This window comes from Periophthalmus magnuspinnatus, chromosome 1 (genome assembly GCF_009829125.3).
Source record: "Periophthalmus magnuspinnatus isolate fPerMag1 chromosome 1, fPerMag1.2.pri, whole genome shotgun sequence".
Taxonomy (NCBI): Eukaryota; Metazoa; Chordata; class Actinopteri; order Gobiiformes; family Gobiidae; genus Periophthalmus; species Periophthalmus magnuspinnatus.
In genome coordinates this window covers 34,485,664-34,497,802 of record NC_047126.1, presented here as the reverse complement: position 1 = coordinate 34,497,802, position 12,139 = coordinate 34,485,664, and the positions used below count along the sequence as shown (strand labels likewise).

General features: G+C 41.4%; 1 protein-coding gene across 1 annotated transcript in view; it reads right to left on the bottom strand.

The window, feature by feature from the left end:
• Positions 1 to 12,139, bottom strand: part of LOC117392904 (myosin-10-like) — a 79,721-nt gene that overhangs the window by 49,651 nt on the left and 17,931 nt on the right. The window lies entirely within an intron of this gene.

The window sequence follows — 12,139 nt, the reverse complement described above, 5'->3', positions numbered from 1 at the left end:
TTAGATCACCATAATGAAAAAGTAATTACATTTACTGCAATCTATTTTTTTTTATCTGCCTGCTTATGTCAGGTTAACTTTAAATGCTTTTCCACCTTAAAGACACTCAAAGGCGCTTTACATCAAGGAACCATGCACCCACTCACACACACACACATTAATATAGCAGTGTACACAGACACCGGTGTATGAATGGACACCAAGGACACAACATCAGCATTCATCTGCAGGAGCTGGTATCGCACCGCATCGCCAACCTGTGGGTCAGGTTTACATCAAGAGCGGGATTTGAAGTGCCAACTTCTTATAAATCTGGTCCCACACAAGAGTGGTGAACTATAAGGCGATATGAATGAAATGTAACGACTCCTCCCACTTCAGTTCAGAGGTGTGTGTCTCGTGAGCCGCCATGTTGAGGCCCTCAGAGGAAAAATGATGATGTCGTCATGGGAAAACAGCGGCTCTATTCACAACCATGCCTCCTGACAGCGACAGGGTCTCAATGTGTCACATGACTCCCCAAGAGCTGCACAGATTAGATAGAAGTTATCCTCTCCAGTTTAAACGAGTCCTATTGTGCTTGTGTCTCTATAGTTATACTCTCTGACACTCATAGAACATTATGTTATAATTTGCACATTTTAAATTGCAATATTAATCTAAGACAACTTAATAAAAGAAACAAGTCAGCTGACTTCCTCTTCAGAAAACTGCAGTGTCCAATAGGAGCTGCCACTGTAAAAGTCATCACAACAAAGCATGCTGTCGGTGCCCCCTATGGCTGATTTTTTTTCATTTGTACCAAAATGACTACACAATGCTGCCGAATCCTACGAGTATCACCGATTAAGAAAATAAAACTGGAGAAGGAAATGCGTACGTCACAGTGGTCATGTACGTCACAGTGGGCGAGTACATCGCAGTGGGTGAGTACATCAAAGTGGGCATTTACATCACAGTGGGCATGTACTGGTGGAGAAGGAAACAGGGATTGATCAGCAAAATGGCATCTTGAAAATAAAAGATTAAAGATTACTCAAATACGAATCACTCCAAATACAACTTCAGCGGCTCAATGAGAAGAAACGACTAGAACATGGATAAAAATCTGAGCAGAACAGTTTGAAGAACAGGTCTGATTTAAGGCCTGACTCTTAATATTATGCCTCAACCTCTGTTTATCTATGAACTTGCCCATAACAGTTTGATGTGAGAACAAGAAATATCTTCTTCTCTTCCGCACAGGCGGTGTGGGCCTGAAAGGTGAGGTGAAAGTGCTGACCGAGCTCCTGTGGGACGTCCCGCAGGAGAAATAGTTTGTGTGGGTGTATGGATAAGGTGTGTGTACACGTGTTCGTGCGGAGATGGTGTGTACATGTGTGTGGAGATGGTGTGTACGTGTGTGTGCGTGTGTGTGCATACGTGTATGGGGGGGGGGGGGTGACATAAACGAGGATACAGCTGGACTGCTCATCACAGACGGTCTTCCTGACTTGGACCAGACACTTCCAATAGAAACAAAGAAAACTGGCAACTCATGTGTACAGCTGCTCTCTTTAGGGATGAGCCGATACCGATATTTGTCCTTTCGCTGTGGCCAATACTGATACCAATGGTCTTATACAGCGCTTTTAAACCTTCAAGGCTCAAAGGACTTTACATCAAGGAACCACTCACACATTCACACACACACACACACACACACACCCCAGTGTACACAGACACTGGTTAATATGTAAACCTAACCCTGCAGTTTTGACCTCTGCAAGCGCATTCTGAAATGTGATTCTAGTCTACTGTCAAATGATAATGCTTCCAGAAATGTTTAAAAATGTGCAGTCTCAACTTTAAAACATTATCCCATAGGCTCCATGGTTTACACAGAGCGGGCGCTTAGCAACGCTGTCAATCAAACCTGTTGCTAACACTAGCAGGAGTGATCTTGTGGAAAGAAGGCACCTGATTCGTCTGTTATTATCTAATTAATGTTCATATCTTGATTTAAAGACATAATAGTGAAATCAAAACCCCAAGATCATGTAGAGTGGGTTAATACGAACATTTTAAGACCAAAATGGCGAGTATGACAGCAGCAGTTACAGAGAGAGGGGACACAGTTTTTCAATAGAAAGTGAATTGGAGCCGATGAAATGCGTCCATGACCACTTCATATTTGAAATGCTGTGGCTAGCAGGTTAGCTACCTCATTTATATATACAGTGTATGGCCCCAGCATGACCCATTTCACATTCCTTGTCCAGTTTAGTATCTGAATCGTCTCCTTGTGGCTCGTCTTTATCTCTGGGGCTGCAGACACATGTAACGTTCTTTCGTTGTGGTCCCTGCAGTAACTCAGCCACACCACTGCACACTGCAAGGAGCTGATTACTTACAGGGGACACACAAACTGCCAAAGACTCTAGCACACAGCAGTTATTTCAGTATAATTACTTCAAAAGGTCATGGGGACTTGTTTGTACCATTTCTACTCTCATATGATTCTATATTACCTCAGGGCAGTTATGATATGGAATATGAAAAATAATGCTGAAAGCAGAACAACTGGTTACTGTCTGTGACACTAGCTGAATGTAACTGAATCTGAAACTCAGATTTGTGCTTATTAGGGACAAACCTGGTTGATATACTTTTTAGCGTATCGGCTATTGGCCCTAGCACAGGCCGATATTTTGTTTTATATATTTTGTAAGGCATTAAACGTATCTATCTCCATGGAGAAAAGGTACTGCCACCACCAGGCCAAGTTACAGGTCAAGACTTACAGGATGATGCATGTTTTTAAGGTATTTATGATCTATAAAAACATTCCAAAGAAAGCAATAATTTCTCTATGGACATCAGCATCCAGAGTCCAGCAAAAAAAGTGGCATACTGGACTTTAAAAATAAAATGAGTTTTGAACTAGAGCCATATACAACATGAAATTTTATGGTTTCTGTATAAGACCTGGACTGGACTCCTTCCTGTCGTTTTAATGAGTAAACTCAGAAACATGAGAACTTCGCTCGTATCTGGCCCAATCTGACCTGCACTTTGGCTCATTTGGCAACAGTTTTCACATGTGTTTTATCTTATGGGGCTAAAGGTGGACGAGGGGCCAGATCAGAGACATACTCAGATCAATGTGAGGCTATGGTTGGATGCTGGGACTGACACACTCATAAACAAACACACACAGATACTGATGCGGAGTATGTGTAGAACAGCACTGGACATTATTATTACGTCTTCTGGAAGAATACAAACATACTATTGCCTTAAAAGACATTCTAAAAGATGAAGAAAACTTGAAGGTCTGTCAGAATAACATATTCTGCAGTACAATATATTAGCAGAATGTTTCCAATACTGAGTTCGATACTAGAGACTGAAAACAGCATTTGTTTCCTTTAAACTAAAATAAAATCAGACAAATCTGATCCTATTGTGTTATGTAGCTGTTTTTTAATAAGTGTAAGTAACTACAGAACACTACAGTGGTCCCTTGTTTATCGCGGGTTTACGTTCTAAAAATAGTCCACAAGAGGCGAAATCTGCGAAGTAGTCAGCTTTATTTTTTACAATTATTATATATATTTTAAAGCTGTAAAACCCCTGACTGACAATGGCCTACAGTCCCTTAGCCAATCAGGATGCAGAACACAATGTGCATTCATACGCTGTAAAAAAAAAAAAAAAAAAAAGTATGCAAAAAGAAAAAAATCCACAAAACAGCAAGATTCAATTCAATTCAATTTATTTGTAGTCATTGTCACAGAGGAACAACGACATTGTGTTTGGAGCATCCCATCGCAAGATCGCAAAAGATGAACAGCGATATAGCAAGGGACCATTGTATTTTGAGCAGAATACAGTCAGCAAATAGTCTCATTACATCAGTTTGTATGTCCACCCAGGAAATTGACTGAACCGATATTTTGAGGACGATATCAGTGCATCTCTAGAATACATAGTTGAAGAAAATATTGATAAGGTTCAGGAAACTCCCGCACACTGTCTCACTCTGGATTAAGTTTTATTCTTACAATGTTTCGGTCCTTCGACCTTCCTCAGGTATGAGGACAGCCCCTTCCACTCCCCTTATATAATTTAAGTGACCCCCTTTCAGTTTAATAAATCAATCACAATGGTGAAAAGACATCCATTTACAATTAGACCCCAATATACCCGCAACATGCATAATTCACTGTACAAAAGTCTATTGTGAGTTAAAATACATGGATAATAGCTAGAAAAACATAAAGATCATTATCATTCGAAAAAAATAGCAGTTATATACCATAAATTTGACATAAATGATGACCACAACAAGTTCACATGCATCTCCCTCATAGCTCAGAGGGAGGGCAAACAACTAGCACTCTTCGTTACAACGTCATACATTACATTAAACAATAGTTAATTATTTAAGAGTTTGAAAGGTAAAAATCCAATAGGCTTCGCATCTTTTTAATGTTGCGGGTATATTGGGGTCTAAAACCTTAATCCAGAGTGAGACATTGAGCGGGAGTTTCCTTAACCTTATAAACCAAGTGCTTCTCCTCCTACACACCTGTTGCCCAGTCAGGTGTGCAGAGTCTACACAGAAACGAAAATATTGATAATAAAATAATATTCAAACTACATTACACCACTGGCACAATAATCCTAAATCTTATCTGTACACAACAGATGACTGAACGACTGAGGCATTACACAGGTACTATGAGGGATTACACAGGTACACAGCAGACCACTGAGGGATTACACAGGTACACAGCAGACGACTGAGGGGTTACACAGGTACACAGCAGATGACAGAGGGATTACACGGGTATACAGCAGATGACTGAACAACTGAGTGATTACACAGGTACACATCAGACAACCAAACGACTGAGGAATTACACAGGTACACAGCAGACAACTGAGGGATTACACAGGTACACAGCAGATGACTGAACGACTGACGCATTACACAGGTACACAGCAGACGACTGAGGGATTACACAGGTATTATGAGGGATTACACAGGTACACAGCAGATGACTGAACGACTAATTGATTACACAGGTACACAGCAGACGACTGAACGACTAATTGATTACACAGGTACACAGCAGACGACTGAACGACTAATTGATTACACAGGTACACAGCTGACGACTGAGGGATTACACAGGTACACAGCAGATGACTGAACGACTGACGCATTACACAGGTACACAGCAGACGACTGAGGGATTACACAGGTATTATGAGGGATTACACAGGTACACAGCAGATGACTGAACGACTAATTGATTACACGGGTACACAGCAGACGACTGAACGACTAATTGATTACACAGGTACACAGCAGACGACTGAACGACTAATTGATTACACAGGTACACAGCTGACGACTGAGTGATGACACAGGTACACAGCAGATGACTGAAAGACTGATGGATGACACAGGTACAGGTACACAGCAGACTACTGAGGGATTACACAGGTACACAGCAGACGACTGAGGGATTACACAGCAGACGATTGAACGACTAATTGATTACACAGGTACACAGCAGATGACTGAGGGATTACACAGGTACACAGCAGACGACCGAGGAATTACACAGGTACACAACAGACAACTGAGGAATTACACAGGTACACAGCAGACGACCGAATGACTGAGTGATTACACAGGTATACAGCAGAAGACTGAGTGATTACACAGGTACACAGCAGACGACCAAACGACTGAGGGATTACACAGGTACAGGTACACAGCAGGCGACTGAGGCATTACACCGGTACATAATATACAATTGAGGGGTTACACAGGTGCACAGCAGACGACTGAGGGCTTACACAGGTATGCAGCAGACGACTGAACGACTGACGCATTACACAGGTACACAACAAACAACTGAGGGATTACACAGGTGCACAGCAGACGACTGAGGGATTACACAGGTACAGGTACATAGCGGATGATTGAGGGATTACACAGGTACACAGCAGATGACTGAACGACTGACGCATTACACAGGTACACAGCAGACGACTGAGGTATTACACAGGTACACAGCAGATGACTGAGGGATTACAAACGTACACAGCAGACGACCAAACGACAGGGATTACACAGGTACACAGCAGACAACTGAACGACTGAGTGATTACACAGGTACACAGCAGACGATTGAGGGATTACACAGGTACACAGCAAACAATTGAGGGATTACACAGGTACACAGCAGACGATTGAGGGATTACACAGGTACACATCAGACAACCAAACGACTAAGGGATTACACAGGTACACAGCAGACGAGTGAGGGATTACACAGGTACACAGCAGACGACCGAGGGATTACACAGGTCCACAGCAGACGACTGAACGACTCAGTGCTTACACAGGTACACAGTAGACGACTGAACGACTAAGATATTACACAGGTAAATGGCAGACGAATGAGGGATTAAACAGTTAAACAGCATAGGACTGAGGGATGACACAGGTACACATTTATTTAATCCTCAACAGATCAAATCTTTTTGTACTAAAAACATCAAAATTCCTCACTACTTCAAAGAGAAAGTACAAGGTAAATGATATTTTTTGAAGGTCAGTTTAACTTCATATTTGCCTGAACAAATATAAACTCTAAACAGTGTTGGTAACATGTCTACAACTAGGCCTGTCACATTTTGAAGTTTGATATATCGCTTAAGTACCTTGGAACTTCCAGTTGAGTGAATGTTTTTGCTGCCGCTGCTTGCTGGGCAGATAAAACATTTTGTACTTAATTGGATAGTGATTGACCTGTGAATATAGGGCTATCTGCTAATGTCCTATATCTGCATGAGACTTCTGCTGTCTGCTGCATATGTGAGTGATTTCAATAAAATCCATCTGGTCCACAACACGACGTCCCTCTCGTAGCTGCGGTCGGAAAGTTGACCACAGCGTGTTAGCCAGCCTAGCCAGGACGGCTAACTCCTCGGCTAAGCACAGCTCCTCCACTGTCAGCGTCGGTGCTGAGTGAGCGGGTGTTCAAGAGACCAAGGGCCCGCTGATCCAGGACCTCATCACAGACCAACGGCTAGACTTTCTCTGCCTCATGGAAACATGGCAACAGCCCAATGACTTCGGTCCCCTCAAGGACTCCACGCCGCCGGGGTTTGTTTACACCTGTCAGCCCCGCACAGCTGGCCAGGGCGGAGGTCTCGTGATGTTTCAGCCGGTCTCCAACCAGTGTCTGCTCTTGCCTTCTCCTCATTCAAGTGCTCCACCTCATTACTTCCTGGATATACACCTACTATTATTGTCACTGTTTACCTCCCTCCAAAACATAATAAGGACTTTCTGAACGACTTTTCTCAGCTTCTCACTCATCTCTCCTCTCTGTCTTCAAATACAATTATCATGGGTGACTTCAATATACATATGAACAATAGTAACAATGCACTTTCCAAAGATTTTTCATCTTGCCTTGATAGTTTTGGTTTACAGCAATATATTAATTTCCCAACCCACAGTAAAGGACATATTTTGGACTTGGTTTGCTGCTCTGGTGTCACCTCTTTGGACTGAAATTCACATACAATGCCATTCACTGACCATATGTTAATCACCTTCAATGTTAACCTCTCACTTTCTAAAGTTACCCTCCCCCGCTGCATTTCATTCCGTAACATCAAGGTTTTCCACCAACTTTCTCATGCTAAACAGTTCCAAAACAGAAGTCCTCCTAGTAGGCAGCTAACAGTAGCTAACAGCTTCTCAATCAACATCAACCACTCAACTGTCCATCCTTCCCCTCAGGTCAAGAGTCTGGGTGTCATCCTCGACAGTACACTTTCCTTTCACTCACACATCAATAATGTCACCCGGTCTGCATATTTCCACTTACGCAATATCTCTCGTCTTCACCCCTCGAGTCACATAGCCATTCTAGTCCACAGCCTTGTAACTTCCCGCATTGATTACTGTAAATCTCTTCTCTTTGGTCTCCCCAATAAATCCCTCCAGAAACTACAGCTCCTTCAGAACTCTGCAGCCCGGGTCATAACACGGACCCCCACTATCCACCACATCACCCCCGTCCTACAACAACTGCACTGGCTCCCCATAAAACAGAGAATTAACTTCAAAATACTAATTACCACCTTCAAAGCAATACACAACCTAGCCCCTTCATACATATCTGACCTCCTCCACATTGCTGCTCCTGCCTTTCCGCTCCTCCTCCTCTCTCCAGCTCACTGTACCCTCTGCCCGACTCGTGACCATGGGGAACAGGGCTTTCAGCCGCTCTGCCCCCCAGCTTTGGAACTCTCTCCCTCCTGATCTCCGCAACTTAGACTCTCTTCCACTCGTCAAATCCAGACTCAAAACTCTGTTTAGACTGTCCTATGTCTGGTAACCAATCACACATCTTTTATCAATCAGCTTTTTGTCATGTTTTATTGTATTTGTATGTTTTTACCAAATTTTTATCTTGTTCAGTGTCCTTGGGTGTTTTGAAAGGCGCTTATAAATAAATGCATTAAGTAAATATAGATAATAAACAATAATACTCAAAGTAATTCATGCCACTGACACAAAAACCCAAGTGCAGATTTAAATTACAAAAAACTATTCTAAATCTACAATGTGGTTAAAAACTGTAAGATGCAAGAGATAAACAGCAGATTGAAATACTTTAGTACCACAGACTGTATAAAGAAGTGGACTAAGTGAGTGCACCATCACCCACAGAGTTCACCTCCAAATGAAGTTCATTGAGGCTAGCAGTTATAAGGGCCAATTTGGAGCCGAGTTCCATATTTGGAATTCTGACCGCGAGTATCATAGCAACCAAAGAGTCAATCCAGAGCAAGGTTGTTGAAGGAAACGCCTCTTCCACCCGCCTAGCAACACTGTCATTCAAACCTGTTGCTAATGCTAGCGGGAGCAACCTCGAGGAAAGAAGGCGTCTGATTTGTCTGTTATTAATGTTCATATATTGATTTACAGACATAATAGTGAAACAAAAACCCCAGGATCATGTAGAGCAGGTTAATATGAACATTTAAGACCAAAATGAGGACAGCAGCAGTTACAGAGTTTTTCAATAGAAAGTGAATTGAAGCCAGAGTTGATGGAGACTGAAGCGCATTCCAAATAGCGAAGATCACTTGCTATTTGGTATGCGGTGGTTAGCAGATTAGCTATGTCCATTTACATATACAGTCCATATTTAGTATTTAGTTTGCATCTGTAATGAGTCATACACGTTATTTATTCAACATTTTACAGCTCAAATCTCATCATAGAGCCAAAAAATAACAAAACATCTCACGGTAGTGCAAAGGAAAAGTACACACGATTAATACTGACCCCCCAAAAATTGCATCCATGTAAAAGCTGGAAAAATAAGTCAAAGCCTACTACACAAACCACTGCTTCTGTTAATGTGCCCACCAGAAACACAGACAGAACAATCACATATGGAATAGACAGTGGAAATTATATTCAGATAGTTTCCAAACATCTCCACGCATCTGTCAGTAGGAGTTTCTGAGCTCTGAAACCACACCACTCCAGTGGCATTGGCAGATCCACGGCCCCTCTATGAGTCTAGACAGCTCTTTGGAAATAAGTTCAGTTTCATCCAAAGAACAAAGTCTTTAATGAAATCTGAGCAGGTCATAAGTATTCCAGCCAGACTGTATATATAAATGGACATAGCTAACCTGCTAGCTGCTGCGGTCAAAATAGGAAGTGATTATGGGCACACTTCTGGCTCCATCGACTCCAATTCACTTTACATTAGAAAATTGTCATCCCTCTCTCTATAACTGCTGCTGTCAGACTCGCCATTTTGGTCTTAAATGTTCGTATTAATGCGCTCTACATGTTCCTGGGATTTTTATTTCGCTATTGTGTCTGTAAATCAAGATAAAACCATTAATAACAGACAAATCAGGTGTTTCATTTGACTGGAGCCGAATGCTGTGGGTGACGTCACACTCATTTAGTCCACTTCTTCATACAATCTGTGGACCAGTCCCAGCTTCATGTCCCTGCAGAGGTGATTATGGCTCACTCCTGAAGTCCACACATCCTCTCGCTGTAAATGTGATTTCACAGTCTACTGCCTGAGAGAGATGGTTTTAATTTCAAACTGGCAGCTCTTCAGACTGGAAGTATGGCAGGATGTTATTGTATTATATTAACCAAACCATGCATCTGCACAGGTCCATTTGAAACATTAAAAACAGGAGCAGGTGTGATTATAAATGTTTATCTCCACATTAAAGTGCTGCAGTGGCTCTGTCCAGTTTGACATGTCCTTCAAATGGATTCATTTTTTGGAAAGTCAAATAACCAAAAGCTTATTTTCCCCATTTCAGTTCTAGTGTGGCCAGTTTTTAGACTGAGACAATCATGAGATCTTGGATTCTCCACCTCTTCTCTTACCCGTCTGTCCTCCTCTCCTGTCGCTTTCTCACTCTCTCTCCTCTCTCTTCCTCTCCTCTTTCTCAGTCTCACCTCCTCCACTCGCTCTGTCTCCTCTCTCCACTCCCCTACCTCTCTCCTCCACAACCCTCCGTCTCCTCTCTATTGCTTAATTTTTTGCCATAGACAATCATGAGATCTTGTATTAAAAGTTCCTGTATCATAGTTCAACAAACAGGTGAGATATTGAGTCAGTCTGTTGTTGTAGCCCCTTATATATACATTTTATAAATACATGTATACGGTGTTCTCTTCTGACAAATAGTGAGTGAACAGAAATGAGTTTATACCAGATGAGATATGGCGAAACACCACATTTTACTGGGATGGTTCTGAATATTATGGGCTAATATTACATCAAAAGCCAAACAATAGAAATACTAATCCAACCAGAGTCATGTATCACTGATGTTAACTAGGTTGTAAAGCTCAGAGCCTGAACAGCATCTGGCCTCCACTAATCTGCAACCTACAAACCCCCTTTTCACCCTCATTCATTCAGATTGTAATGGGACCAGGTTGGCCCTGTGCTGCAGTCAACATTTATAGATTTGTAGAAGACATTTGACCTCTGAAGAATTAACAACTCAAAAATTTAACAGCTGACCAAAAATCAAATCAATCAAATCTGTTGCTAGAGAGCAACCTCGGAGAAAGAAGGCACCTGATTTGTCTGTTATGAATGTTCATATCTTGATTTACAGACACAATTGTGAAATAAAAACCCCAGGATCGTGTAAAGCAGGTTAATATGAACATTTAAGAGCAAAATGACAAGTCTGACAGCAGCAGTTACAGAGAGAGGGGACACAGTTTTTAAATAGAAAGTGAATTGGAGCCAGAGTTGATGGAGCCAGAAGTGCACCCATGATCACTTCCTATTTGGAACTCAGTGGCTAGCAGGTTAGCTAAGTCCATTTATATATACAGTCTATGACTAAATCATTATATTTAAGATTTTACAACAAAAAAAATGTAAAAACAAAAAAAAAAATTACCTAGTTTGGTAATTTTTTCTTCCTGGTTCAAGCTGGGGAATTCCATAACTGCTACCTAGCAACCATGTAGTACACTGGGCCTCTACACAGAGATTATGATTTAACAAATAAATATATAAGAAAACACCTTAAGATGTTATATTAGAGTCTATTTTTAGTTTATTTTTAAGTATATTTTTTAACATTTTTTAAACTCTTTATCTATTATCTTGTTTTATTGCATGTACCATTTTCCTTCTGTTCTTTAACTGTGCGGTGCAATACTGGAATTTCCCCACTGTGGGACTAATAAAGGCTTATCTTATCTTATATCTTATCTTGTCTAAAAGGCCCATATTACTCTATTCTCCGATTCTAATGTTGTTTCCTCATCACAAACAGACCTGGAGTTGTGTTTTGTCTTATTCACACATGTTTAACACACAAACCCTGCATTTTTAGGCTCACTGTTTAACCTTGTGATGTCATGAAGAGGTAATACAGGAAGTGCTCCGCTCCCCTGTGTTTTTAAACCCCATACACCTTCACTAGAATCATTTGTATCATTTCAGCCCTGAAAATGCCAATCTCTACTAAACTAAAGGTAAAATTAGCTGTTAACTTGAAAACTGCCACTTCATGACATCACAAGGTGGAACAGAACATT